The following is a 26,475-nucleotide window of genomic DNA, read 5'->3' as shown; positions in this document are numbered from 1 at the left end:
CGCTCGCCCTGCCCGCCCAGGAAGCGCCGGACCGAGCCGCCCCTGGCCGCGAGGGGACAGGCTGCACCATCCGCGGGGCTCGGCCTCGGCCGCAGCGGACGGCCCGCCCCGGCACGGGGGGAAAAGTTGCGCGGGGCGGCGCTGCCGCTCGGACTGTCACCCCGCAGGGGCGGCCGGTGCCCGGGCTCCGGGCGGCCGCACGGCCCCGCACCGCCCCGTCCCGCCCCGCTCCCGTGCCCCGGCAGCCGCCCGAGGGGCAGCACCAGCTGCAGCGGACGCAGCAGGACTCGCTTTACCTCAGCGGCAGCGGCGGTAGCAGCGGTAGCAGCAGCTGCAGCAGGAGCGGCGGGGTCGTCACCACCTCCCTGGCACCGCCGGGCAGCAGCTGCCGCCGCGACGCCTCGCTCTCCGTCGTGCGCCCGTCCCACCGCGCTCCCGACCGCGCTCGGTGCCTCGGCCGTGCCGTGCCCGCCGCCGGCTCTGCCCCCGCCCCGCCCCCGGCGCCTCCGCCAACCCGCTCAGGCACCGCCTCCCGCAGCCGCTGACTGACGGCGGCACCGCCCGCCCTCCGCGCCGCCGGGCCTCGGTGCAGCCCGGTCCGGGGCCCGGCCGCCGCTGGGGGTCCCGCAGCTCTCCCGCCGTGTCCAGGGGCCTTTGGGTCGCCGTCGGCGACCTTCGGGCGCGGGGCCCAGAAATGCCTGCAAGCCTCGGGCGCCGCCTCAGCCCGGGGACGCCAGTCCGGGCCGGGAGGAGCACGTGCTTCTGCCCAGTTCCTCGTTGGGGATTTTCCTCCTCTCTTTTCCTTCCCGCCCCCTGTTAAGGTGGTGTGTCACGCTGGTGGAGTGTGAAATTGGTGAAGTCCAGAACGGTGGTCCGTGGATGCCTGGCTGTGTGTGGAGCAGGGCCGTGCAGCACAGACAGCTGTCCTCCCTCGACAGACTGGGGCTCCCGCCGCGGCACTGCGTGGTGACGGTGTGGAGCTGACCCCACACGGGTGTGAAAGAGCCCTGCAAGGCTGTGTACTTGAAGGTCCAGGACCCAGACCCTGGAAGATGGTAAAAATGCCTTCAGTAGTCTATCTGGCAACCTAAAGACACATAATTGCTTTTTAAATTGATACTTCTTTTGGAGTAGAGACACAAGTTTTACACAAGTTGTATAATTTAAATTTAAATTTATATATATAAATGTATCTATAATTTAAATAGAAGACAGTAAAATTTTTGAGGACAATGTCAGCTCATACAGGGGTTTTTTTTGGGGGGGGTGGTGGTGGGGGAGTCAGGTTTGTGGGATTGAAAATGCAGGCAGAAGCGGAATGAAGAAATAATGTTTAATTTCTTCTGTCCAGACTGCTGTCTCTGGCATTTAATATTGCTGAAGGCAAAACCAACATGGATTTTGGAGGGGATTAGGCAGACTGGCTGGTTGGAATGCCAGTCCTGGGCACTGGTCTAACAATGGATATTTAGGGAAACTAAAGATCTCTCAAGTAATATTTTCCAGCTGGTGAGACTAGACTTGTCCCACAGGTGAAATGCAGGGCTAGAGTCGATGTCTCTGCTCCCTCCCTGCTGACATGCTATCCCTCAGTGGAGGGAAGAGTCTCCTGGGGAAGTTCCAGGGCCACCTCCTTGCTTCCCCTCTGCCCTCCAGGGCGTGTGGGTCTCTGCTTTTTTGACAAGTTTTCTTCCCTGAACTTGACTTTTGATTTCACTTTGAGCATCTCACTTGCTGCTTTGTCTCTCAATGAAAGAAAGAAAGGGACCCAAAAGAGAAAAAGTAGGCAATAGCAGCATGTAACTTTGATGCTCCCCTTGCTGGCTTTGCTGTCATGTCTGGAGTGACTTCTCAAGGTCACTCCACCTCCTTCACACTTCTTTCCCCATAGATCCAGCAGTATCCCAGTGTTTCTAGGAATAATTTCCTATGTTTAATCTTGGCAGGTGAAAGTTATACAACAAGGTTTGCCCTAGGAATGTCGCAAAGCAGTACCCCAGGAGACAGGAGAATGTGCAAATTTAAAACCTTGTTCCTTCTTCTATCAGGTACTTTTCAGAGAGTCTTAAGGACTCCATAAAGCTTTTGCATATTACAGTGGCTTTGATGCACGTAGATGTGTTTGATTAGTTCTAGTTCTGTTGAGAAGGACATTCTTGAGAAATTGAAAGGTTAAGTTATTGAGGCAGCATATTATCAGGAGGGATTTTCAAGGCAATGGTCAGTGAAAAGCAAAAGACAGAAGGGTAAAATATGGGTAAGAGGGCAGGATCATCAAGGTACAAGCCATACACACATGTTTTTGCTAAGACAAATGTAGTCTCCATCTGTCATGAGACCTTTGGACCATTTCTGCTAGAAGCTGCTTAGGCGAATGCAATGAAAAAGATCCTTTTTTCACTACTAGTAGCAGCTGGATAATATGAGCCTTTGCATCTTATGCCTGTAAGCTTTCTGTGGTAAAGGTCATGAAGCACTGGAGAGGATCTACACTGGAAGCTCCCTTTCCTCTAGGAAAAAGTTCCGCTTGATCTTACAAAGGAAATTTTAAAGTATGGAAACTGAGAGGAAAAAAACATGCTCATCAGAGGATTTGTGGGGAAAGCAGAGTTTCCAGAGTGCAGGATCTCTTTCACTTCATCTAACAAACTCAATTTTTTTTCTTTACTGGTACATTTTAAGCAGGGATATTTCCTTCTGTTTCTTATAGGATGTCAAGGCAAATCCATTTGTGAAGTAAGATGCTTAGATTAATGTACAGTGTTAAGTTCACAGTTGGACTCAATGATCCTAAAAATCTTTTCTAATCTAAATAATTCTATTATTTTATCAGTGCTGAATCTGATCTCCTGGGACAGATAGACAAAGGTGGAAGAGGCTGTGCAGAGGAGTTTTATTGCAATATACCTTAGGTGTGATGAATGCTAATGACACGTGCCATTTACTAAGTTCAGAAGAAGATCTCGTGATTTAAGACATATTATCATACCATCCTGCAGCACTGGGGTTTTCAGGCAGCTGATTTCAGGGAAGGAATTGGAGGAGAATCAATGCATGCATCCATTTTACTCCCAAAGATGAAAATTATTTCATACAGTGTAGTTATATTGTTCTACTAGCACACGTTGCTAAATGACTCAAGTAAAATTCCCAAAGCAATGGGAGTCACGGAAACAACAGGAAAACTATCCATAGTTATTGTAGACATTAATTAAATGCAAAATAAGTAAAATGGATCACAAGAAGGACAAGCATCAAAGACTGTGAATGGTGATGTTTTCCTGTCATAGCCAGGACAAGGAAAACATTGCTCTTCGGAAATGTAGCTTTAAGTGTGTTTCAGAAGTCAAAACAGCAGCATGAAAAGCAAGTTCCTTCACTGCTTAAAAGCTTTCTAGCATGTAAGGGAAAAGAACGAGCTAAAAATAAGACACAAATTCAGGAAATAAAGAAGCAAAACTTGCTATCTTGTTACGAATCAGAGAAGTAAGCCTGGCAACTTTCATTTTAAAACTGGAAGGAAGCTGATTAGCAGCATGCTAATCATGCTGGGTATCACAACATGATTTGGTTTGAATTTATTTTTGTTCTGTGGGAAGGATACAATGGTTTCTCTCTGGCCAAACTCTGACATCAGCAATAAATTTTGATATCTCAGCTAATCAGACAAATCTGCCTTAGACATTTCCACTTTATATTCATGTCATGGTTGACACCTAAGTCTGTTTTCCACTCTTCAAGATACAAGGCACCAGAGGAGGCAGTGGAATCTCCATCATTAAATGTTTTTTAGGAAGGTAGTCAAATATCTGTCTGGCTGAGACACTGGTTGTCCTGACTTGGCCAAAGAGAGGTGGCCACTGGAGGCCTTCTGCAATTCTGTAAGTGGACATATATAGAAATTATCAGAAGGAGGCACAAACCCTGAAAAATTATACTTTCTCTTAAATACACTTTCCCATGAGAATCAAAGAGGCCCAAAATTTGCCCCTCCTGCTCCCATCTGAGATCTGAAAGACAGATGCCTGCAGTTGTAAGAAGAATATGGCCTTGCTTCTGCAATATGATCTTTTAGCAAGGAGTTTCTCCAGTCTGCTTAGATCACATTTTTTGAACACAAAAGTAGTGGAAAATAAGATTTTTTGTGTGCTAATCACATTTAGGAAATACCTTGTGTTCATGAAAATTCTTCAAAATATTTTGCTTTATAAAAACCCCAAACTACTTTCAGTTATCTGAAAGTTGACTTTTCTTTAATTTTTTTCTTTAGTCTCATAATTTTGACTAAATGTATGAAAATATGCATTTTGTCAAGAAACTTTTTAAAATCTGTAAGAAGTAAGAAATATAAATATACCATGTTTTTCCATGTCTGAAGCACAGCATAATTGACAAAATAATGTTATAAATATAATATCTGCAAATGCAACATCTGTGTTTATCTTTCAACCATATAAAATTACATAAACAAAGATTCTGCTTTTTATGAAATCTATGAGTAATTCCTCCTCTGCTCTTTCAGTGCTTGTATGCTAAATGATAGAAAAGTCAGGTTTGACAGCCATGTAAAACTCATGTCTACTGTGTAGAGAAGTGATGCAGAGTGAACAGAAATTTTAGGAGTTTTCTCAGGCACTGTATCATTTTTGCATTGACATCTATACAGAGATTTCAGCTCTGTCTGTGTAAGACTGCTAGGAATAATAAGACCTCCATGTGTAATAATGTACCTAAATATCCAGGGTCATTTGTAGCTGCATTTTCTATTGAGACTGTTTTCCTAAAGATGCCATTTGTAGTTTCCAATATTGACACTGATCACAGGGAAATTTTAATTCTGCAGAAAAGGATGATACTCAACTTAGGTTGAGGCCATTTAGTAACTTTGTATCAGTTTTTACAGAGTAAGAGTTGTGTCATTTCTTCAATAACGTCAAGGTGGAAGGTGTCACATAATGTTACAATTTTCTGAGATATCCTGGACCCTTAAATCAATTATTCAGAGGAGTCGCTCATCACAGTACATCTCAGTATGGATATTTGATAGGTGGTACACTCCCTTCTCTTTCAAAGTGGATAAGATGCAAGACCAAGCGTCAGAAAGCTTGCCAATTTAGATGTGTTTTTGTAGAGCCTGTGAAACCCACTGCAATATGTGCATGAATAATCCAGATTCTGCCAGGCAGGAACATGTGCTGTTGCTCCTACATAAAATGCATCTAAAGTGACATATCCAGCAATTACAGTACTAGGAAGCAAATAGAAAATTAGGGCTCATCCGGTGAAGCTAGTAGGAATTCAGGGCCAAAAGAAAAGTCTGTTTAGTGTCCTCTTGCTTCCTGGAAAGGAGGTGGGGTTTTTGCTTGGTTGGGTTTTGTGTTTGTTTGGCTTTTTGTTGTTGTTGTTGTTGGTTTTTTTTGGGTTTTTTTGGTTTTTTTGTTTTTTTTTTTTTTGTGAGGGGGGTGTTTGTTTGGTTTGGTTGTTTGTTTTGTTGCAACAATAAATAAGTGAATTGGTGTTTGAACTGATGGGTCAGAGCTATCATATTTTTAAATTCTGAGAGAAATTTGCAATGTGATTAATTAGATGTATCAATGCATTCTACTGCTAACTAAGGGTGCAGCCCCAAAACTTCAAGCTTTTTATTGCAAATACTATCACACAACATGACAGCTGTCATTTAAGCAAGCTAAAAAAGATAATGTAGGAGCTGTGGGCTGCAGCTTAGAAAGTCAGGCTTCCTTAAATCTCAGTTAGTTGAGGAGGCTGTGAACATTTGCCTTTCACTTTTTTTGTGGGAAAATGCATGGCAGCAAATTGCCTTTATTATTCCTACCTACTCCTCTTCCAAAGGAACAGCAAACAGAAGATTTTCAGTCCCACCTTTCAGCTATAGGACAGGATGATTCATCATGGGTCTCCTCAGTGCACATGCATACCAACCAACACATATGCACATATAATTGATCACTGTTTGTGCCTGCCATCTGAGTAGGGCGTTTGTGTCATTTTACGGCAACAGCATAGTTGCTGTACTAAAAAAAGATATGTCTTACTGTAAAAATGTCACTAAGCTATTAAATGAATGTCACTGTAAAATAAGCAATTATAAGAACAATTAGTGTTTGGAACCTTTTTCTGTTTACATGAGCTAAATTTGAAGCTAGCCATGCTTGGAGTGAATTACAAAGAATGGACTGAATAGCCCCCAGTGGTCCTTTCCAACCTAAATTATTCTGTGAGTCAGTGATTCTATGAAATTTTAATTTTTTTCATTTTGACTTGGAATGTAGTAGAGTGAATATATTATACATAACATGTCTAGAACAGTATTTATTTGGTATGTACTACTAGGAAATATTTTTAATGAGATAAAAATAGGATTTTACAAATGCATGAGAGCTAATATATTTTAATATAAATGGAATCATATAATAATAATAATAATAATAATAATAATAATAATAATAATAATAATTATAATAATTCTTTCTTTGAAAAAATAGAGAAAATAATAAATTTTTTTGAAAGGCTCATATCAAGACAATTGCATCAGGAATTTACTAAACTGAAAAACCCAACCAGAGAAGCACTAGTTTACTAGCAGAAAAAGAAAATGCTATCCTTGGTGTTCAGTTGTCATTTTCATACTATCAGCAAGCCTCAGAATAACAGAATTATTTAATGTTTTTTACATGCAGTGAAAGTGGTGAAACCTCCTCCTGTTGTGACTTTATCTGTTAAGCCACAAAGAAATGTGGGGGGAGCCTTGGGGGAGGGAAAGCAAACCACAGTTTTAAAGCAAGGTTTTGGGTCTAAGAAAAATAATGGAAATTCAAAGATAAGGATGGTAGTGTCCACCCATTACCCACCAATTTGTACATTGTTGTTGCATGTTTCATATGAGATCAAGTATTTCACTTCTCTATGACTTTGGAAACAGAATGCATTTGGGAAAAGAAGTACCTCTCAATAACCTTCACAAGACAGGAAAATTAACCTTGAACAGAGCCATGTAGCCTCCAGTAGTATTTGTTACTCGTGTATGAGGTTTGTTTGATTTGTTTTGAACAAGGATAGGTTTAGATGGCAAACAAAAATCAGTGTCTGGTGCAATGATGCCATAATCCCCTGCAAATTGTGATGAAAATGAGTTATGTTGTTGCTCTCACCATCCTTGTTTGAGTGTGCCAGCTGCCTGAAGCAGAAACTATGTTACAAAGGGCAATGTATTCATGCAACTTTCTGCTGAAAAGTACTCTCTTGATGTGATGCAACTGGGGCTTATGGTAGGGTCACCAGCCTCTTAAGAGACACTACTGCTCTCTGTCCTGTTTTCTTAAACAGCTTTCTAAAATAAAGCAATTTTAGGAACTTGTAGTTCATCAGCTGTGTCATATTGTAAATCACAGGGATCTTGTGATGGCCTTGAGGATGTAAGAACTAGCTGAACTGAGTACAGAAGTGGATTGAGACAGTATCCACCATAAAATGTGACAAAGAAAACCCTGACATTTGTGAGTTGTTCTGGAAAGTCTTAAAAGAAGCAGAAAATGCTGATGGCCTGAGTTTAAGAAAAACAATGCAAAATGTATAGGCTGTGGGAACAGAGGGATATGGTGAAGTAACCGTAGGAAAGATCATGGTTAAATGCAGGACAGAAGAATTGCTGCTACAGCAAAACATTTTCTTGGAAGATGATGAGAGGAAGTGCTATTAAAACAGTGTGACATGTTCTGAAACTGTGGCTATTCTTGTATGAGTCTGAATTGACTTACTAGCAAGGGTCTGAACTGTGGGAAGATAATCTCCAGTCTCAGATAGAGCCGCAGCACCTGAGGACTACAGTCTACATTTTTTTTTCTAGAAGGTCAGGAAGTAGAAAATGGTGGTCCATGGAGAGCCAGTATCTCTGCAGGGATGTCTTCTTACAGTGCTCATTCAGCACAGATGCCTTAATAAATTCAGAACTAAAGTGCCACACAGAGAAACTCCAATCTGAGTGAGGCTGTGGTGTGCCTTGCTGAAATTATGTGTCTTAGTGTAGCCACAACAATCTCTCAAAATTGAAAGAAAATGGAGGAAGCTGGAGAGCAAAACTGTGGCTCATACAGGTCCACAGGAAAATTGAGGTACAGGGTTAAGTGGGTTACACTGATCTCTGAAAAAAAATTGTAAGCAGCTGTCCTTGGAAAGCATCACTTCTTTTAGTAGAGAGAGACAGAGGGAAGTCTGACTGAACAGTGTGCATAGTGTTTCTTGTACTGCTCTACAGTGTTAAAATCAGGAGAGCTGGGCGAATATGGAGCCTGTTGAATTCACCATCAAATATCTCTGTTTTACTGAGAGCTTCCCCTATGTATTTTTTCTCTCTGCGTGTGCACGTGTTGTTGCTAATGGTTTGCAAAATGTTGCAAAGAATGCTAGAATAGCATTTCTGTGATGGAGTAGGGAGCTGGAAAAACCTTATTCAAAAGAAAAGTCAAGGAGCTTATAGTCTACAAGGAGCTATAGAGCTTAAAGCTACAAGGAGCTTTTCTGTGAGCTGGCAGTCCTCCTTTATTTCAAGCTGGACAGTATCATGTGTACCAAATTTTTGAAAGAACATTTCAGTTCTCTGCTTTCATGCCATGCAACCTTAATTTACTTCCACTACTTGTAGTAGGAACAAAGTCAGGCTGAATCATCTATGTATCAGAGTTACATACATTAATGTAAACAATAAATGGGAATGACATAATTCCATTCAGCCTGGTGAACTTGTATTCTAATTTTATTTTTATGGCCACTCCCTGGAATCTCAGTGAGCCTTAGCAAGAAGGGGAAGCAAGAAGGGGAGGTAGGCTGAGATAGACTTCCCTTTCAATAGGAGTATTAATTTTGAAGCCTCAGTATTTCTTGAAGAGTTCACCCTTCTTCCTTGAAGACAGAAGGATATTCAGTGTGTTGCCCTGTCTGTCTCTGTCAAAAGACATCGTGTTAAGTCAGCTTATGCTGGTGATGAGGGCAGTGTGCTTATTGAAAAAGAAAAAAAATTTCTTTCACAAATTCTGAATGAGATGAAAGATACCTCTATAATAGCTTTGTTGTAGCGGTGTCTTCACAGAAATATGTGATCCATAGCTCTTAATTTTTGTTGGATTACTGTAGTTGGATGTATGAGTGGGATCCAAGCCCCTGCTATGCTTATCTTTGAACAGGCATTGCAAAAAGAGGCCCGCTCTGGAGAGTTATATGATGAGAGGTGGGTAAAGGGCTTAGGTCAACCAGTGCCTTCCTCTGTGCTCAGTACTTTAGGAGTGCTGCTTCTCTTTGTGGCTTCATTCTCCATGAAAACCTCTGTTGGCTTGCACACCTTGACCTTGATTCAGTGTTGCCATGTGGCAGGGCAGGGAAGCATGGTATCCCTCAGGGTTGTTGCTAAGACTGGACAGTCAGGCTTAGAATCAAATTGGGGACTTCCATAATGAAAAGCCTGAGTCTCAGTGCTTTCCCTGCAGTCAGATTCCAGCTAGTGGCAGTTACTTCTGTTCCATAATGCATCAAGAAATACATAGATCCAATGGAGAACAGTAGTGCAATGCTGAGAAACCTGCTAGGATTCTGCAGAGCCTGATCTTCGGCCAGTGAATTCGCACTTTGCATATTAACTTTATCCTATAGCAGTAGAGTAAGTCTGCAAACTCCTTCTTCCCACATATGCTCACAGAAAGTAGGCCTCAGTTAGCAGGTCTACAGCTTTTCCAATTCAACAGTCCTAATTTCTCACCAGCCTTTATTTTTATTATAATCTGAGTGAGCAGAAAGCTTTAAATTCTGTGCTTGGAGTTCATCATGTCCAATTCAGCTGGCTACAGCTTATGTGCTAGAGGCTTCTCATCTGCAGAAGAGGTAAGCAAGATCCTGGTGGAGTACTGTGATGGATCGCTAATTCCATTAGGACCTTGTTTCATGTATAAGAAAGAAAAAGGAACATTCTCTGACTTTAATGTTTCAATACAATTTTTAATTCATAGATCTAAACCCCTAAGAAGCAGGTGTAGCTCTCTGTCATGCTAGCAGAAAATTGCTAGCTGATTCTTTATTTATGTATGTCCACTACCTTGCATGATAAATCTGGATTAAGTACATTCCACTAGACATTCCTTATAATTTCAGGACCTACTTTACCTGCGTGAAAAGTTATTTTACTTGTAGAAAATTACTGTCATATCTTGTCCCACAAAGGAATCATACCACATAGTCCCATGTCCTTGTGTTGAGTCCCATTAAAGCCTACTGTAGATTCTCACCTGAGGTGAACCAGCACATATTTATTTAAGCCATTAGTTTATCTGTGTATTTGAGTTTGTTGATAGTAAAACAATGCAGACAAATATTTTTAAAGGATTCCCTTTTTGGAATGTTATGAATTAAAGTGTTAAATATTCTTGGCATAATTATTCATCCAGTCAATAGGCAAGATTTAATTGGATTTCATTACTAAATAATCACAAATGCACGTAAACATATTCCTGTACCTACAAATAAAAGTACTCTCCACTGCAGGAGGTAAGAAAATACCTATAAGCACTAAATACCACAGAAATAATATCCTAAACACTTTGATCCATTTTTATACTACTATGTAGGAAAATGAAGACTTTAGCAAATCTGTTTTGTATTAAGAGTTATTCATTTGAAGAAATATTCCCCAAATCTCCACATTAAGAGCTAACTTAGTCCTGGTAGAATCCACTTTATATACTTGAATGCTAAAATTTACAGCACATTTTCTCATTTGTTTATAAGCCATCCTCAAATAGCAATTAACTAAAATTGTTGTTCTTGTAAATGGAGTGTAACAGTAGTTAATAATTTAATTTTTTCTGATTCCAGGGTGCAAGAATGTGAAAATGAATGACTAGTTTGTTGTTGATATGGGAAGGAATTTTAATCTTTTATGAGAACGTCTTATGCTTATCTCTGAAAAAGAGAGTTGGAATTCTTCAGTGGGCAGTCTGTGAATATTATTGAAGCAATGTTGAAAGTAAAAATAATTGAACAAGGATCTAGTAACAATTTTCTCTTGCATATCTAAGATCCTTATCAAGAACTCTCTAAGCAAATTGTTATCCCAAATGAATTAGAGTATTATTTCAGATTTAAACCATTCATTTATTAATTCAACATTAATTGCTTCTGTTATAGGACACAAAACTCCATTGTTACAAACAAGCTAAAAGAGCAATCTGGCTTATTTTTAATAAACATTCTCAAAAAGATGAATTAATGACCAATATAAGTGTCATTGCTTCTTTAATTAGGATTTCAGAAGAGGTGGTTATCTTTATGCATTCTGGGGCCATTTCTCTGTGCCCTACTCTTCTGTTGAAAGTTCACCAATGTGGTTGAAAATCAGATCTGGTAATTGCAGGAGCAAATCAGTATTCTGCCCTCATCACCAGCACTGCCAGCTGCAATACCTTAAGTATATTTTTATGCAGACTCCTTTTTAATCACTGTAGCTGGTAGGCAGAATAGAGAATGAAGCCCTGGTCAGCTCCAGCAGTGTCAGCTCTGTTGGTCAGGTGCAGTCCAAAAACATTCTTCCACATGTGTACTTCCAAGAAATAATTAAAAGTCATTGATATTGGATCTACTATCTATCTCACTCAATGAATCACAGCATACAGAAGATAATGAATTTAAAGCAATACCCCTCAAGGTATTTGGTACTACTGTTGATGATATAGTGCTTAGTAAAGAAATAGTAAAGAAATCTACCTTGCAAAACTCAAGAACAGTGACATGACTTGCCCCTTATACACATGCATACTCTTCCATACTACCTACATCATTTTCACACTCTGTCATTTTCATGATCTTCTCCCATACAAGCCACTCTTTTCTTCAGACAAGAAGTGAAATGAATAAATGTGCTGCTAAGCCCATAGACAGTTTAAGAAAAATGGTCATTATTTTCTTAGGCAGAAAAAACTGACTTAAGACCTGTTTCTCAGCATCTTTCTTTGGTATGCTCTAGCTGCTGTCTCTCTGTTCTTCTCTTTCACCTCACTGATTACCACATTTTCAAGGCACTCATTTTGCCTTACAATTCCTGCCCCAATAAGGGGATACCTTTCTTTTTGATTACATAGCACCTAGAATTGTGAAACTTTTGTCCACTCAAACCTTCTTAATGATGTTGTGGTATGAATAAGTGGTGAGTGTTATCTTAGCTAGCCACTGCACTAACTGCAGTAGCTGAGGCAGATTTCCATTCTTTTCATATCTTTGCTTCCCTCCTATAGTGACAAAACTAGACTTTGTAGATCCCCAGATACAGGGACTCATGAAAAGTAATTTCTTGATCCTTCTCATTACAGATGTCTTTTTTTTTGAGGATTGGCAAGAGCAGGAATAGAGAGGAATGTGATGGACCTACCGCTGGCCAAGGCCAAACCAGACAGAGGAGGTTGTAATGCCTCTGTGATATCATACTTGAGAAGTAAAAGAGAAGTTACAGTGCAGATGTAATTGGGCTCAGAGAAGAGTAGAGTCAAAATAGGTAAGAGGAGCAGCCCTGCAGACATCAAGGTTGGTGAAGGAGGGGCAGGAGGTGCTCCAGGCACCAGAGCTGAGGTTCCCCTGCAGCCTGTGGTGAGACCATGGTGAGGCAGCTGTGGCCCTGCAGCCCATGGAGGTCCCAGGGGATGCAGAGATCCACCTGGAAGAGACCCAGGCCAGAGCAGGTGGATGCCTGAGAGGAGGCTGTGACCCTGTGGGAGGCCTGTGCTGTAACAGGCTTCTGGCAGGACCTGTGGATAGAGGAGCCCATGCAGCATCAGGTTTTCTGGCAGGAGCTGTGACCCTGTTGGCCATGAACACTGGAGCAGGCAGTTCTGGAAAGACTGCACCTTCATGAAGACCTGCAGCCCCTGGCAATGACTCACACTGGGGAGGTTTGTGGAGAGCTGTCTCCTGTGGAGGGACCCCATGCAGGAGCAGGGGGAGGACTTCCCTCCCTGAGAAGCATCAGAAACAATCTGTGATGAACTGATCATAACCCCCATTCTCCATCTCCCTGCACCACTGGAGGGGAGGAGGTAGATCACAGGAAGCAGGAAGGGGTGGGGGAAAGGTGTTTTTAAGATTTATTTTACTTCTCATTATTTTGCTGTGAATTTGAATGCTAATAAATTCAGTTAATTTCCCTGAGTCAAGCCTGTTTTGCCTATGACACTAATCTGTTTGTGATCTTTCTCAGTTCTTAACCCATGAGCTTTTTGTTATATTTTCTCTTCCCCTTCCAGTTGTGGAGAGGAGTGATAGAGTGGCACTTGTCAACCAGCCATGGTCAGTCTATCCCACATGCTCTTGTCAGCACTATATGACTGACTGTTTTCTCTTTGGAAAACAATACAACCGGAAATGAAAACCATTTTAGTAAGAAAACTATAAAATTTTAACATTTGCGGTGGCATCGATTTTTATTCTTCCCTTTCTTGTTTTTTGGAGGGAAGTCCATTCTTCCTTTCTTCTTGCAGTCTAACATGACTACTTCTATATTTGTTTGGCTTTAAATTTAGTGTTTCCCTTTACTGATTTCATAGAATTTCACTTCTTTTACATAAATGTAGAAAAATGTTTCGTACTTTTTCAAACAATACACTTTCAGTTATGTTAGATTGTAGTGAAAGTGGGAATGAAATGCCCCATTATAATTCTAATTGATGCTCTTTATACCAAAATTGTTACATATAGATATTCTCAAGCACCTTGAGTAATAACATTTTAAGTGGTTCTCCCACTCTTCTATGAAGGGTAGCGTTTACATTCCTGTAGACTTCCCCACTAAACACCTTTCTTGAGATACACTTCTGAGAGGTCACCTACCTTTGCGCTTACAATAGGCAACTTTCTCTCTTTTTGTTTTAAGGAGTCTTATACCAATAACTTTCTAGATTGCTGTGAAAAGGCTCTGAACAGTCTAGTTGTTCTTTCTTTTTGCATGCACCAGAAAATGGCATTAGAGCATGTAGAGTATACATACTTTTTATGCTTGTAAATTAACATACAAGTATATGAACATTGCTACTGCCCTGCTGATTTTACACTGCAGAGGAGATGCTATTATTGGCTTCAGACTAAAATGTCATCTGGGTTTGGAGTCTTCCAGATTATGATTTCATCTCTGTAAATTCTAGTTTTCATAAGTCTGTTTATATGCACTGTAAACTGAAATATTCAGTCTGAAATAGTTACAGACATAAAATGCTAATCAAAACATTTTATGGTTGAGTTATGCCTGCTTCTACTCTTTTAAAAATTCTGCTAGTGAAATCACAGCATTGTATTTTAGATTAGATGCCTAATATTTCCTTTTTTGTGTACTTCCTTTACGCAGACAAGCCACCATATTCAGTTGAGCAGGGCTTAGGACTTGAAAAGAGACATTATTTTTGGAAAAAATCCAAATAAAATAATGCCATTTTTATTCTTTCCAAGACAAGTTTATCACTGGGGATTTTGTTAGTTTAAATCAGTTGCCCCCATAATTTTGCTAGCTGCTTTTAAAGATCATGCAATTCCCTCAAATTCCAGGATAAATGCTATTATAAGATGATACAGAATGGGGATTGGTGAGCTTTTGTATGTCTCAGTGAGCAAAATAGGTGACAGGAAGCAGTTCTGCCTGCTTAGACATTCATCCAAGTCCCGCTATAAGGACTGGAAGGACATCCATTGACTCCACTGGGAACTGGACGAGTCTCTAAGCGTCAATAAAATCAAAGAATTCTCACAGTGAATCGGCCTATCTGGCACGCATTAAAATAAACGATTGTAAATTTTGAAAATGACTCTTCTTGCAGCATAGGCCAATTGGTCAGCTGCAAATTTGGCACAGCTGTGCAGCATGTGTCCTGGGCAGTCCACAGGAACATGATGTTCTTTTTCACTCCTGAGAGCTTTGGAGAATGAAAGAAAGGACTCAACCCATTGCTGAAGACTAAATGCTGAAATAATGGAGCTAAATAAAGAAATCAAGAAAAGGCTTACAAAGGTAACATTTATTTTGGAAGAAAATAAATTAGCAAAGCCTCAAAAAGAAGAAAAATTTTAAAGGCAAGTGTACTGCCTAATTAGCTGTTCTAGAAGGAAAAGAATAAAATTCAGAAAATTCTCTGGCAGAAGCTGATGGAATTTGACCTTTATATCAATGCACTGTAGAAATAAGGCAGAATTCCTGAAAAAAAAATACTAAGCATGTAATTTTCATCCTTTAACCATCTGTGGGGGGAGTGAAATTCATCCAAAGAGAGGAGAAGCTACTGAGCTCTAGGCATCCACACTGCTGTAAAGAAATGCTGCTGCTCTGTCTTCAAATAGAAGGATGATTTTGCAGCACAGACTCCTAGAGGATGCCTTTAAACCCTTGTGCAGTGGGTACAAACTCTACAAAAAATAGTTAGATAGATTTTCAACTGCATATAAAGACAAAAGAGCAAGAAATTACAGTCAGTATTGTTTTTCATGTAATGTGCAAATAAAGCACAGCACATGCACACTTAGGCTTGAAAGCAGACACTGAAAAACTGGTTTTGATTGCCCTGATTTCCCACAAAGGAAGCTTCTCATGCTTAGAAAGCTGGACGAATGTCATTAATAGAAAAGGAGTTTCACCACAATAAAAGAAATGTGAGATTCAGTATCTGTACCATGTTGTTAAACACTAATCCCAAGAGACCTTAAGTCTAGCTCAGCATTTTGCAATTACATAGTAAAAGATACTTTGGACTTCCTTATTTCATGTCTTTGGGGGTAGTCTGCACTGGTAAAACAAGATATCACAGAATATATGATTAGTAACTAAATATTCCTCTGACCTAGAGATAACTACTTCTCTCCAAGATAAGTGAATTCCTCAAGAGTCTCCTTGCAATTCTTAAAAGCTATTAAAAAGTCACTGTTTAAAAAAATGCAACTTTAAATTAGCATTTTAATTAAGGGAGTTTTAGAACCCCAAAGTTTTATCTGTGTTTTATTTTGCTTTTTACTTTCAGCTGTTGCATGTGGAGTTCTCCTCCTTCTCTGCTTCCCTGCTGGCTCTGAATGATTTGTGACTGCATTCCACAAAGATCCAATGTGACAAGAGCAGAAGAAAACATTAAAATACTTTTTAGAGGTAATCTTAAAATTCTCTTTTTTGCTAATTCAACCTTTTTTTTTCAGTCAAAAAATCTGACCACTAGTAGTTTAATTTGACTCATTGATGCTAATGGTCCATGTCCACCTCTGTTTCTACGGAAATGGATGCCAGCCTGAAGAGCAGGGAATGATTTTAAACATATTCTTCATAGAAGCTGTTACCTATCAGGTATCCTTTATCCCTAAAATCTGACTTAGAATGGTTTCTGGTAGCAAAACAAAAGCACTGCTAAATAGTTTCTAGTACTGCTAGTTGAGGACCAAATTTATCAAAATAAAATTTTCAAGTATATACAGAAGAAAATCCCAGGCTCACTGGCTTCTTGATCCTGATTTGTTATTGTCTTGCATCAAATGCAGTAATTCGCCAGATCAGAAAGAGTATATCAAATGCTATGAAAGTAGGATGGGTGAATAAAGCATTACCAAAATGGGACAAGATTGCTTCATTGTTCTCTGTAAACAACCAGGCAAGATGAGAAGGAAAGAAGGGCGAAAAATGGGCGAATTTCAAATATCTACTCTTAAAGGGAGCATAGATATTGTTCTCCCAAGGGAACACTGGTTCTGCGTAGAGGTTTTGCAAGTAAGGTCTAATGTAACATTTCTCTCTGAAAGCTATCACTCCTCAGGAGCATCTCCTTAGGCTGAATAGGTTGGTGTTGTGTTGAGGTTTTTTTCTGATTCATGAGTAAAATTCTCATTGGTTCAAATGATAGTATCTACAGCTGAGAGCAAAATTGTTTCTAAAGATATGGGGAAAACTTAAAACCCTTTTCTTTTTCCCACCAAAATATTGAAAGACTTCATTGAAAATATCTTATTCACGTTTTCAATCTGTATATGCATGTGCACACATGATCTTGGTCTCATATAAAACAGTGAGGAAGGATAACATAAACAAGTATTTACACAGAGTAATATAATGAATACAAGTCACTTCTACTTTGTGATTAACTTCTCTCGCACAATGTGTGAAGGCAGAACACATGTCCTGGCATGTATGCTATTTCAGCAGATTGTGGAAGATTGCCACATGCTTGTTTTCATGACTCTTGTAGGGGTTCTCCCATTGGCTATCACCTGGTTTTAGGTTTTTTGAGTCAGATGTAATCTAACATGCAGCATGTGTATTTTAATGTCTGTAAGTGGACATACTGTAGCGTCTTAACAGCGTAGCCTCTGATATATTTAACATACTGAGCATTTTGTATAGTGCATGACTCATGGATTCCATATGTGCCTCTAATGATCTGAGGTCTTACCCTTCCTGCCTCCCTCATTGTGTACTTTGTGCATCCACTCCATTGATCAAGTGGCAATGGGCTTCAGTGAAAACAGTGCTGACCAGTTTGCACCTGGTTTGAGCAGCTGGCTTAATATTGATCTTAAAACAAAGAAATCTTTTTGATAATTTGTCCCAAAAACTTTCTCTGAATAGAACTTCTGTCCTGGGACAACTCCCACCTAGAAAAATGATGTACCATTATGTGGCAAGTTTGGATTTTCAGATTCACTGGATGGACTAGAGAGAAATTTTTTCCTTGTTGAATTTTTTATGTTTTCTGAAGTGGAGTAAGAAAAAGGAATGTGGTGGAGCATTTTTCCCTCAAATGCTATGGAGGTCATAGGTCCTGTCACAAGCTACACACCCTCATTTCCCTCATTGAGCTTCTAGGATGTATTACAAGAATCCCTGATCTTAGTACTGTAGAGAAAATTGAAGTCACAGGACATCAACATTAGCACATTAGCATACATCACATCAATCAAATTTGGCAATGTTGACAGTAGAAAGATTCAACTGAAAACCAACATTGTGTTTAAAAATCAGTTGAAAAAACAATTTTCTGTTGAAATGAAGTTTGCACAAAAAAACCTTACTTTCAACACGTAATATTAGAAAGGCCAATAATCTGCTGATGGCAAAGTATTTGGTTGTTACTTTTGTACAGATGGCTGCATAACATTCACAGAAGGAATGATTCTAGAAGCCAGTTTTTCAAATGTCATCTTCTACATATGTAAGTGCAAATGGGTCCCTGTATATATCACTTGTGCATGCAAATGATAGACCTAGCATTTGCACATCAAGCACAGATCATCTTTGGGCATTATCCTACAGATGGACAGATACACTGTGAATCACATTTATTCAAAGAAATGCAAGCTAAAATCCCTTTAGAAAGGCAGTCCTTTGGTTTGTCTACTCCCAGCAACATACAGTTGCTGAGGTAAGAAATTACTCCTACTCAATGTTGTGAAGAGAATTTTTTCATCCTCTGAATATTCTCTTATTAATCCTATTTTCCAAAAGTATGATACCATATAGTAAGGCTATGCACTGCAGAAAAGAAGAGATTTTTATAATTAATATTGGCTTGGGCTGTCAATAATTACACACTTACCTCTGCACAAAAATTGACAGAAAGAAAACATACTGGGTCAATATTAGGAGACTGGATTTTTAAAAAACATTTTGTGATATCCTTGTCTTTAATCTGTCATGTCATTAATGATGCATCTTTGGCTGAGGAACTATGGGACATTATTTATGTTTCTGATTAAATTTAGCCATTTGAAAGCGTTTTTTTTCCCCCAGTATATTTATTTGTGAGAATAGATCTTTTACCAGAATAGCTAAGACTAAGAAATTTCTGTTTCATCAAATCTAAGCTGATTCCATTGGCTTCTATAGCAATTCTTTAGTCATAGATTGGAAATAAACACCTTAATTGAGACTCACAGTAATTTGGAATGGTGTTAAATTGCTAATAGTATGCTATGTATAGATGTGATAATATAAATATGATAGCTGGACATGCGTCATATATCATCACATTGAAACTTTTATTACTGCTTCAATGAATGCTAGAGAAGGTGCAGTTCCCCAAACAGTACCATTTTGAATGTGCAACATGCAATAAATTACCTTTTGTCTGAAGGATTTAAATTGTATTTATATTTCAAAGAAGAAAATCACAAAACTTTTTCTTGTTTAAACACAATTCTTGCCATGGCATCTTTCTAAAGGAAAAGGAGGTGAAACATATAATTTTAAGCTTTTGTAGATATTTATTTTTAGCTTTGCTTCAGTATTCTTGATTTTTTTTTTAAGGAACTCAGTTAAGTGTGCCTTATTAGCTCATTTGTCAGCTATTTGATGTCAATAGTGTTAATACAGGTGAAATAAAGTTCATGGAAAGTATTGTATTTCTATAAAACAGACAGCTTAGCACATTCTCTGTTGTTCTGGTCATATGACAAGGGGGCCTTATCATGACATGCTTAGTTTTATTACTAGAGGTAAACCTTTTTGTATGTGGTGAGCTATTTAACTGTTACAGTACTGCATTTTGGATAGTGAGCCATAAACATGGTTGTGGGCTTTCAGATGTATAAAAAAAAATCAAGGACTTATATAATCACCCATGAAGAAGAAGGAGAAGAATCAAGTTCAATATTTGTTTATATTCTGTGGGGAGTGCAGCTCAGATGACTGTTAGCTTTCTGACTGAAGGCAACACAGTTTTTAACAGATTTTAGATCTTTGCATGAGTGTAGCTAACTTAAGAAGGCTTCAAAAGGCTTTCAGAAGTTTGTTTTTTTTTTCTTTTTTTTTGCTTAACGATGAACTTACAGCACTTTAAACAATGTACGAAGATACTGGAGGTAATCTACATCTTCTAAGTCCAGGGAGAAGATGTATTTGGGACTTCTGGCCCACTATTTGAGCCAGAAGACCCAAAACAGTGGACAGTGGGTGAAGTTTTCCTAAAAGTAATAACACACCAACAGCAAAGCAAGATGTCAAGCAGGGTGTAGCAATAGCTACATAAAACTAAAATTTCCTTCCTCCTCTCCACAAATAGGTTCAGTAAAAAGGACCCTGTGACTTCTTCCCCTTTGAACTTAAATTGTTTTTTTGTCTGTTAATTTCTGTAGCTATATGTAGGGTGAATATGACATAAACCCTGCTAAGAAAAGTGCAAAGAAATTCAGAAACTGAGTCACATCTTCAGCAATGAGCAATTTTGAATGGGAAGAGAATGGACCAAAGAAGCATGACAGGAATTAAGACGTGTAAAGATATGAGATTAATGTTTTATTACATAGTTATCTCAAAAGACAGGTATTTATAGTGGAGTTCATAATGTAATTCAGTTCTTAGAGAGCATCTGAGAAGAGCATTTCTTTCTGCTATTCACCTTAAAGTCCCATCATGCATTTTATTGAATATGAAAGATAAACATCTGTTATAAACAATGAAATCATGTTTCTTACTTTGAAGCAAAATACTGGAACACATAATCTAGTGAGAATCCTTTCCTATTTCCTTTTCATTGATTATATTGTTGGAGGCAACTTCCCTGTGTTTCTACAGCTATCTTTGATGCAAAAGCAAAAATACAATTAATTAAAATTAGAGTACTATCTAATTTTCTGTCTGAAATTCATTCGTCAGAAAGTAAAATGCAGGAAAGAAAATGGTCTCTGTCTCTTCTTGGATCAATGTCACTCTATTACCAACAAATTAATTCATTGATGTGGAGATGCACTTTCCTCAGTGCAAATCCTAGTCTAGGATTTGTATTGCCTTGCCAATAATAGGGGTGTGATGAATTGATATTTGATATGTTTGCAGCTAAATAAATTCAAGACCAATCTTTACTAATGACATGGAACTGTGCAGCAGACCTGAATTCTGTGTTGGGCGTAACATTTCCAGGATAGGTGACTCATTTCACTTTATTCAGTGTACCTTTTACTTATGAATTCTAGGCATCCTCCTGTCAAGTGTGTACAAAAGATGGAGCTGTATCCAAGAACTGAGAGTTATTCAGAATGGACAACAAACTAACGTGAATTCACTTTGAAGTCACCAAATGCCAAGGGAAGTTATAATAAATTCTGCCAAATTTTCTGGACCCTTTATACACATGATAAACAAAAACCAGACAGCATTCTGCAGGCAGACATGATCTCAAAAAGCAAAGTCTGCTCTTCTTCTTTCCAGTGCTGTTGCTTCATATAGTGGTTATTGGGCCACTGAACCTGTCACATTTCAATTGCCTTTCCACATACTGGGTGCCAGGTTTCTTGCACAGAGTTCTTAAAATGACAGGTATCCTTGATCAATGCTTAACCATCCAGATTTCTTGAACTCAAGTTCTTTGACTCACAGGTTGTTGCAGTTGAGATGGACATGACATGACCTCTGCAGTTTATGCGGCATCAGTGAATTTTCATTGATTATAGTTCTTTTATATGGTTTTCAAATAATCTCACAGTGGATCCCAACTGGCTAAATTTTGGTTACCACCCAGCTCACTGGCCAATAGCTGCCTGTGTCCATTCTTGTCAGGGATTGACTGGCGTTGTTTGAATCTGAGATTTGAATCTCCCAGCTTCTCAGTGTCTTCCTCCTAGGGATGTTTACTTCTTTTCCCTGATGGAATAGACTGGTTGAGTTATGGTTAGGGCTACCTATGAATGTGAGGCCTCCAGGCCAGCTGTTGTCCGCCACAGTTCCCCCTTTTTGTGTTTTTAAATACAAAAGCAGTGTCTGTCACCCTCTTCAGGGCCCTTGCAGACAGGATGGCAAACATGGCACAATGTGTGAGATAATTATGATGGTACAAATGATAAGCCTAGTTTGCAGGAGGCTATTCACCCAACTCAACAAGCCTAGCCTTACTAGCCATTAGTCTATCCCGCATACCATCAAAAGTTTTTACTGTCGTGTCCAGGAGCTATCAAAAATGAGCACAGTTTTACAGGGTGGTACACTGCACACTGTTCACATCTATGGCTGAACTGCTCAAACTAAAGGAAGTTACAAACAAGTCAACTCAAAAAAAACCTGTCAAAGGTAACATTCAAAAACTGTAAGAAGTAACATTTTGCTGTCGTGTTCTCAGTTTGGTCTTACAGGTGATGTCCAGTCATAGTTTTGGAGACAGACCAGTGACAAGACACACCGAGTCCATGCAGCTGCAGTTCCCTTCCGTCAGCGCTTGCTCCCTTATATACCTGGGAGCCCATGAGGTCAATCCTCATTGGCTGAGCCTGTTACTTCCTGCTCAGCCAGCCAATAGAAGCCTGAGTCTCCGACGGCCTGGGCCTGCTCTTCCTGGTCTAATTTTATAAGTAAGTAATTATGTAACTGATCACATATTTCCCTTATAATTTTATAATTATTTATACTTTGAGGCCTACAGGCCACCTGTAAGCCAACACAATGTCCAGGTATATAATTAAAATTTACATGTCCTTTTGCTAGCAATGTCCTTAAATTGTTTGACTCTTCAGGTTTAAATAAAGTAATGGGTGAATTGTCTTCCAGTTGTTGACAACACCCAATAACTATTGGTTGGTTTGTTAGGTCATGTTAAATGTGATTGAGAATTTTAAGAACATCCAAGGCTTTAGTGGCAGGTATATATTATCCCCACACTCCCCCTTCTTTGTTTTTACAGTAGTATGCTTAACATCATTATTCAATGGCAGCGGTGCAAATAATGAACCTTTTCAAACATTGAAATCTAATGTTGATGTTGTTGAAAGAGCTTTTTTTCTTTTGTTACAGCATTAGCTTCATTTCCTGTTGGTCCATTGATATAATAGTGATAGATATGTGCCAGCTGCCTTGTCCTAAGATGGAAGTAGTTTTTCCAATATTGCATGTGATCTGGTTGTGGAACTGTCCAGGCAGGGCTAGCTAACCCATCAGGTCAGGTATTTGAATACTAGTCCTGAGCACAGAGTATACACAGCTGCACAACCTTGGTCAATCGTGTTTCAAATCTGAGAAAAAATGGTGTCTAATTCAAGTACTGTGAAAGTATCTGAATGAGGAGGCAGGGCTCATTTTGTCATCTAGCTTTGCCTATTATACTGTTTAGGTTCCTACACACTTTGGAGTCCTAACTATTTAGCCAGACCATAGACCATAACCTTTAAATAAGTACCAGTATCCATTTAACAAGTTCCTTCACCACTTAACAGTCAAGTGCCATTACCTATTTAACAAGTAAGTTAATTGAGATGTTGCACACATTGCAATGCCCCTGTAAATTAAATGAATCCCTCACAACTGGCTCAGACTTGCTGCCCTTCAAATACTTGCAGAGAGATTCAGAAGAGGTAGCATATTTAGTGAGGAGATGAAAGGGAGGGAGAGATGACTAGTCTCTTGTTTTGGCTAGTGTTTGTAAATTGGTCCTCATACTTCACAATTTTATCCATTGCATTTTGTAGGCAGGCTGAGCACCTGAGAATCTCATTCAGGGACATGCAGTTTACACCCATGTCAGTTATAGCTAATTACAGTGGTTTTGTGTGAATGGGTATATGTACAAAACCTTGAAAATATAACTTCAGACTTTGTTAGTTATTGCTAATGCATTAGAAATGCCTTGATTGATCTGCTTTTGTGGGGTTGTGGTATCTCTTATTTTTGAGGCAGTCTGTAAGACTCTCTACCCCACACATAACGTCTTCAAACAAAGCAGAAAACCTTGAAGAAAATTTTAAGGTTTTTGAGAGTTATAGCCCATACTTTGTTTATGTAAAGGAATTATTTATTGAGGTAGCACTACCAAAAGGCAGATTTGGATACCAGGACAATGCATTAGATAACTGCTAGTCCATTTGCTCCCTGGTATTTTGTGGTATTTTATGCTATCTTAATGGCATCACCTGAGATTCTTTGGGCACAAAAATATTTTAAACTGTGGTCTGTAATAAATTTTTAGGAAATACTTTTCAAATTCCCACAGAAAGATACTCTGTTGAAAATGTTGACATGGCCAGGTTATTATTTTGAGATGGTCATTAGAGAATATTGAATTCTAGTTAATTTAAACTTTAAATATTATATATACATATAAATTCAGCCATAATATATAGAGATATATGTCACTGTTGAGACTTCAGTGAATGCCACCAAGAGGTTATTAAATACAGCACACATTCTAAGGATAGCAGGTCCAGTGGAAGAGTTCACTCATTTTCAGTCCATTCCAGTATGAATAACACCAATGCTTGCATCAGCGTCATAAACTGGTTAAATTGCCAAGTCAGGCTAAAGAGAAGCCTTGCTATGGATACAGCCATGAGTGTGAGCCTTTCTTGAGCAGGCTGCAAATGAGTTCTGAGTAGGTATGTGATAGCTGCTACTGAACAGCAAAGAATAGCAGTGCCCAGTTCTCCCTTAAAGGGATGGTGAATTCTACTGCTTATAGTATCTACTCTGGCTCTGAAAAGAAATCACTATGAAGGTTCTGCAAGTTGCCCATTGTTTCTGCATCTCAAATGATGTACTTCAGCTTCACTAACTGTTATATACCAGCAAGATGCCAACAACCCTGAAAGCTATCTTCCCCTAAGAAGCCAGCTTGTTACACACAGAGCAATGACCTAAACTGCTTGAAGTCCAGACAAAGAGTAGATATAAAAATAAACAGGCACTAGGTATTGCTGAATTGGAAGAATACTAAACAGAATGCTGAGAAACAGAATGCTGAGAAACACCTCTTGGTAAACATTCATTCTTTCAAGTATGTTAATTGTCCTCAGAATTTTTTGTTGTCGTATACTAAACCATGTAAACCTTGCAGTATAGAAGCAGCCTGAATCATCTGTTTGTAGTAGGAATAATAAAGTTCACACTTGGTTCTGAATGAAATTTCTATTGATATTGGAAAACCACAGGTAATTTTCATGCAGTGTAGCCACATAAAGAGAAGTAAGAAGTCCAAGAGGGACGATAGCATTTCCACAGTTATTAAGAGTGTGTTCCATAGCTTAATACTGGAGGTTGAAACTGTGAAGACCAGGATAGTGTAGGTGCAATATTTCATTTACTACATTATTTGAATGACAATTCCTTGTCCAGTTACCAGATTCCAGACTTTACAGATATGGTCTTTAGATCCAGTGAAGAGAAGCTAATCAGTTGCTTCAACACAAAGTACAGTCTTGGTATGTTCCTCAGGCTTTCTTGAGCTCTTGCTGTGGATGCAGTGGCATGTGGTGTTCCATGGCTCTGGGTGCCGGCAGCCCACCGCTTAGCTTCTGGCTTCTGCTTGCACGCCGAAGCTGTGAGTGGGCTTGCCAAGCAGTGGCTGGGCTGTCCAGTCAGCCGCAGGCAGGGGTGGGCTGAGCAGATTACGGCGATATGGGGCGTGGAACAAAGCAATGGCTCGGGCAGCTGCGGTGTGAGTGAACCCGCACACGACACAGACACACCCGACGCCGCTCCGGCGGCAGCATGGCGGGACGGTGCCACAGGGACAGGGAGCTCGGATAATGGCCGCCCCCCCAGCCTCTCGCCTGGCCATTCTGCCCGTGCACCAGTCCCCCATCGCTCACCCCTGCCCTCCGTCCTTGCTGGATGTTCTGGCAGTGCCCAGTTGCAGCTTTCACACTCCACTCGGCTTTTATGTTTTGAAGTGTCCCACACCAGCCACCAGGTCATTAAAATATCTTCACCCATGTTGTTGCCTCCGGAGGCCAACTTTAATATCAGTTCAACATTCTGCTCCCATGTTTGCACATTAAAAGTGGTTTCTGCAATTGTGCCTAGTAGATGGCTCTTACACCATGACAGCAAGGTTTGCAGAGCATGTTCACCATATTTTACCCCTCATTTGCATAAGAAGAGGGTCCATATCTGCACTACAGCTTTTTCCTCTGTCAGGACTCTGGTTCCCATGTCCTCAGTGAATACTTTCTATTTACAGTTGTCTGTATAGTTGCAGCTATACACGCCCACCAGCAGCTCTCCAGGCTGCCTCTCCCATGGGCTTCATCCTCCCACTCTCCATGTAGCAGGCTGCAGCCTGTCATGTCGGGATCACCACTTGTCACAGTTTAGACGGAGACAACACAACACCCTCTGGTTCATGTGGCAACAGCGAATTTTAATCTGTTGCAGTTCTCTTTTATGTGGTTTTCAAATAATCTCACAGTGGATCCCAACTGGCTCAATTTTGGTTACCACCCGTCTCACTGGCCAATAGCTGCCTTGTGTCCATGCTTGTCAGCTGGTGTTGTTTGAATTTGAATCTCCCAGCTTCTCAGTGTCTTCCTCCTAGGGATGTTTACTTCTTTTCCCTGATGGAATAGACTGGTTGAGTTATGGTTAGGGCTACCTATGAATGTGAGGCCTCCAGGCCAGCTGTTGGCTGTCACAACAGGTGGTTATTAATGGCTTAAAGAGAGTTTCAGAATAAAACATTTGTAGTTAGGTAAGGAAGAATGATATTTTGAGACATCAAA

The 26,475-nt window shown here is 39.8% G+C and overlaps 1 protein-coding gene and 1 long non-coding RNA gene across 3 annotated transcripts in view; one reads left to right on the top strand and one right to left on the bottom strand.

Annotated features, from left to right (window-relative positions):
- Window positions 1-460, bottom strand: part of PIK3R1 (phosphoinositide-3-kinase regulatory subunit 1) — a 60,100-nt gene extending 59,640 nt beyond the window's left edge. For both annotated transcript variants that reach the window (XR_005627513.1, XM_039709665.1), the window contains exon 1: window positions 297-460. The gene's annotated coding sequence lies outside the window, so the exon portion shown is untranslated. The remainder of the gene's footprint in view (window positions 1-296) is intronic.
- A 170-nt stretch (window positions 461-630) lies between these two features.
- The window catches only part of LOC120502345, a 123,360-nt gene continuing 97,515 nt past the window's right edge, over window positions 631-26,475 (top strand). Inside the window, exons 1-3 of the long non-coding RNA XR_005627514.1 lie at window positions 631-1,055; window positions 16,047-16,168; window positions 22,113-22,341. This is a non-coding gene — a long non-coding RNA (uncharacterized LOC120502345). The remainder of the gene's footprint in view (window positions 1,056-16,046; window positions 16,169-22,112; window positions 22,342-26,475) is intronic.

Source organism: Passer montanus, unplaced genomic scaffold, assembly GCF_014805655.1.
Source record: "Passer montanus isolate IOZ18808 unplaced genomic scaffold, ASM1480565v1 scaffold22, whole genome shotgun sequence".
Lineage (NCBI taxonomy): Eukaryota > Metazoa > Chordata > Aves > Passeriformes > Passeridae > Passer > Passer montanus.
This window is presented reverse-complemented; position numbering and strand designations above follow the sequence as displayed.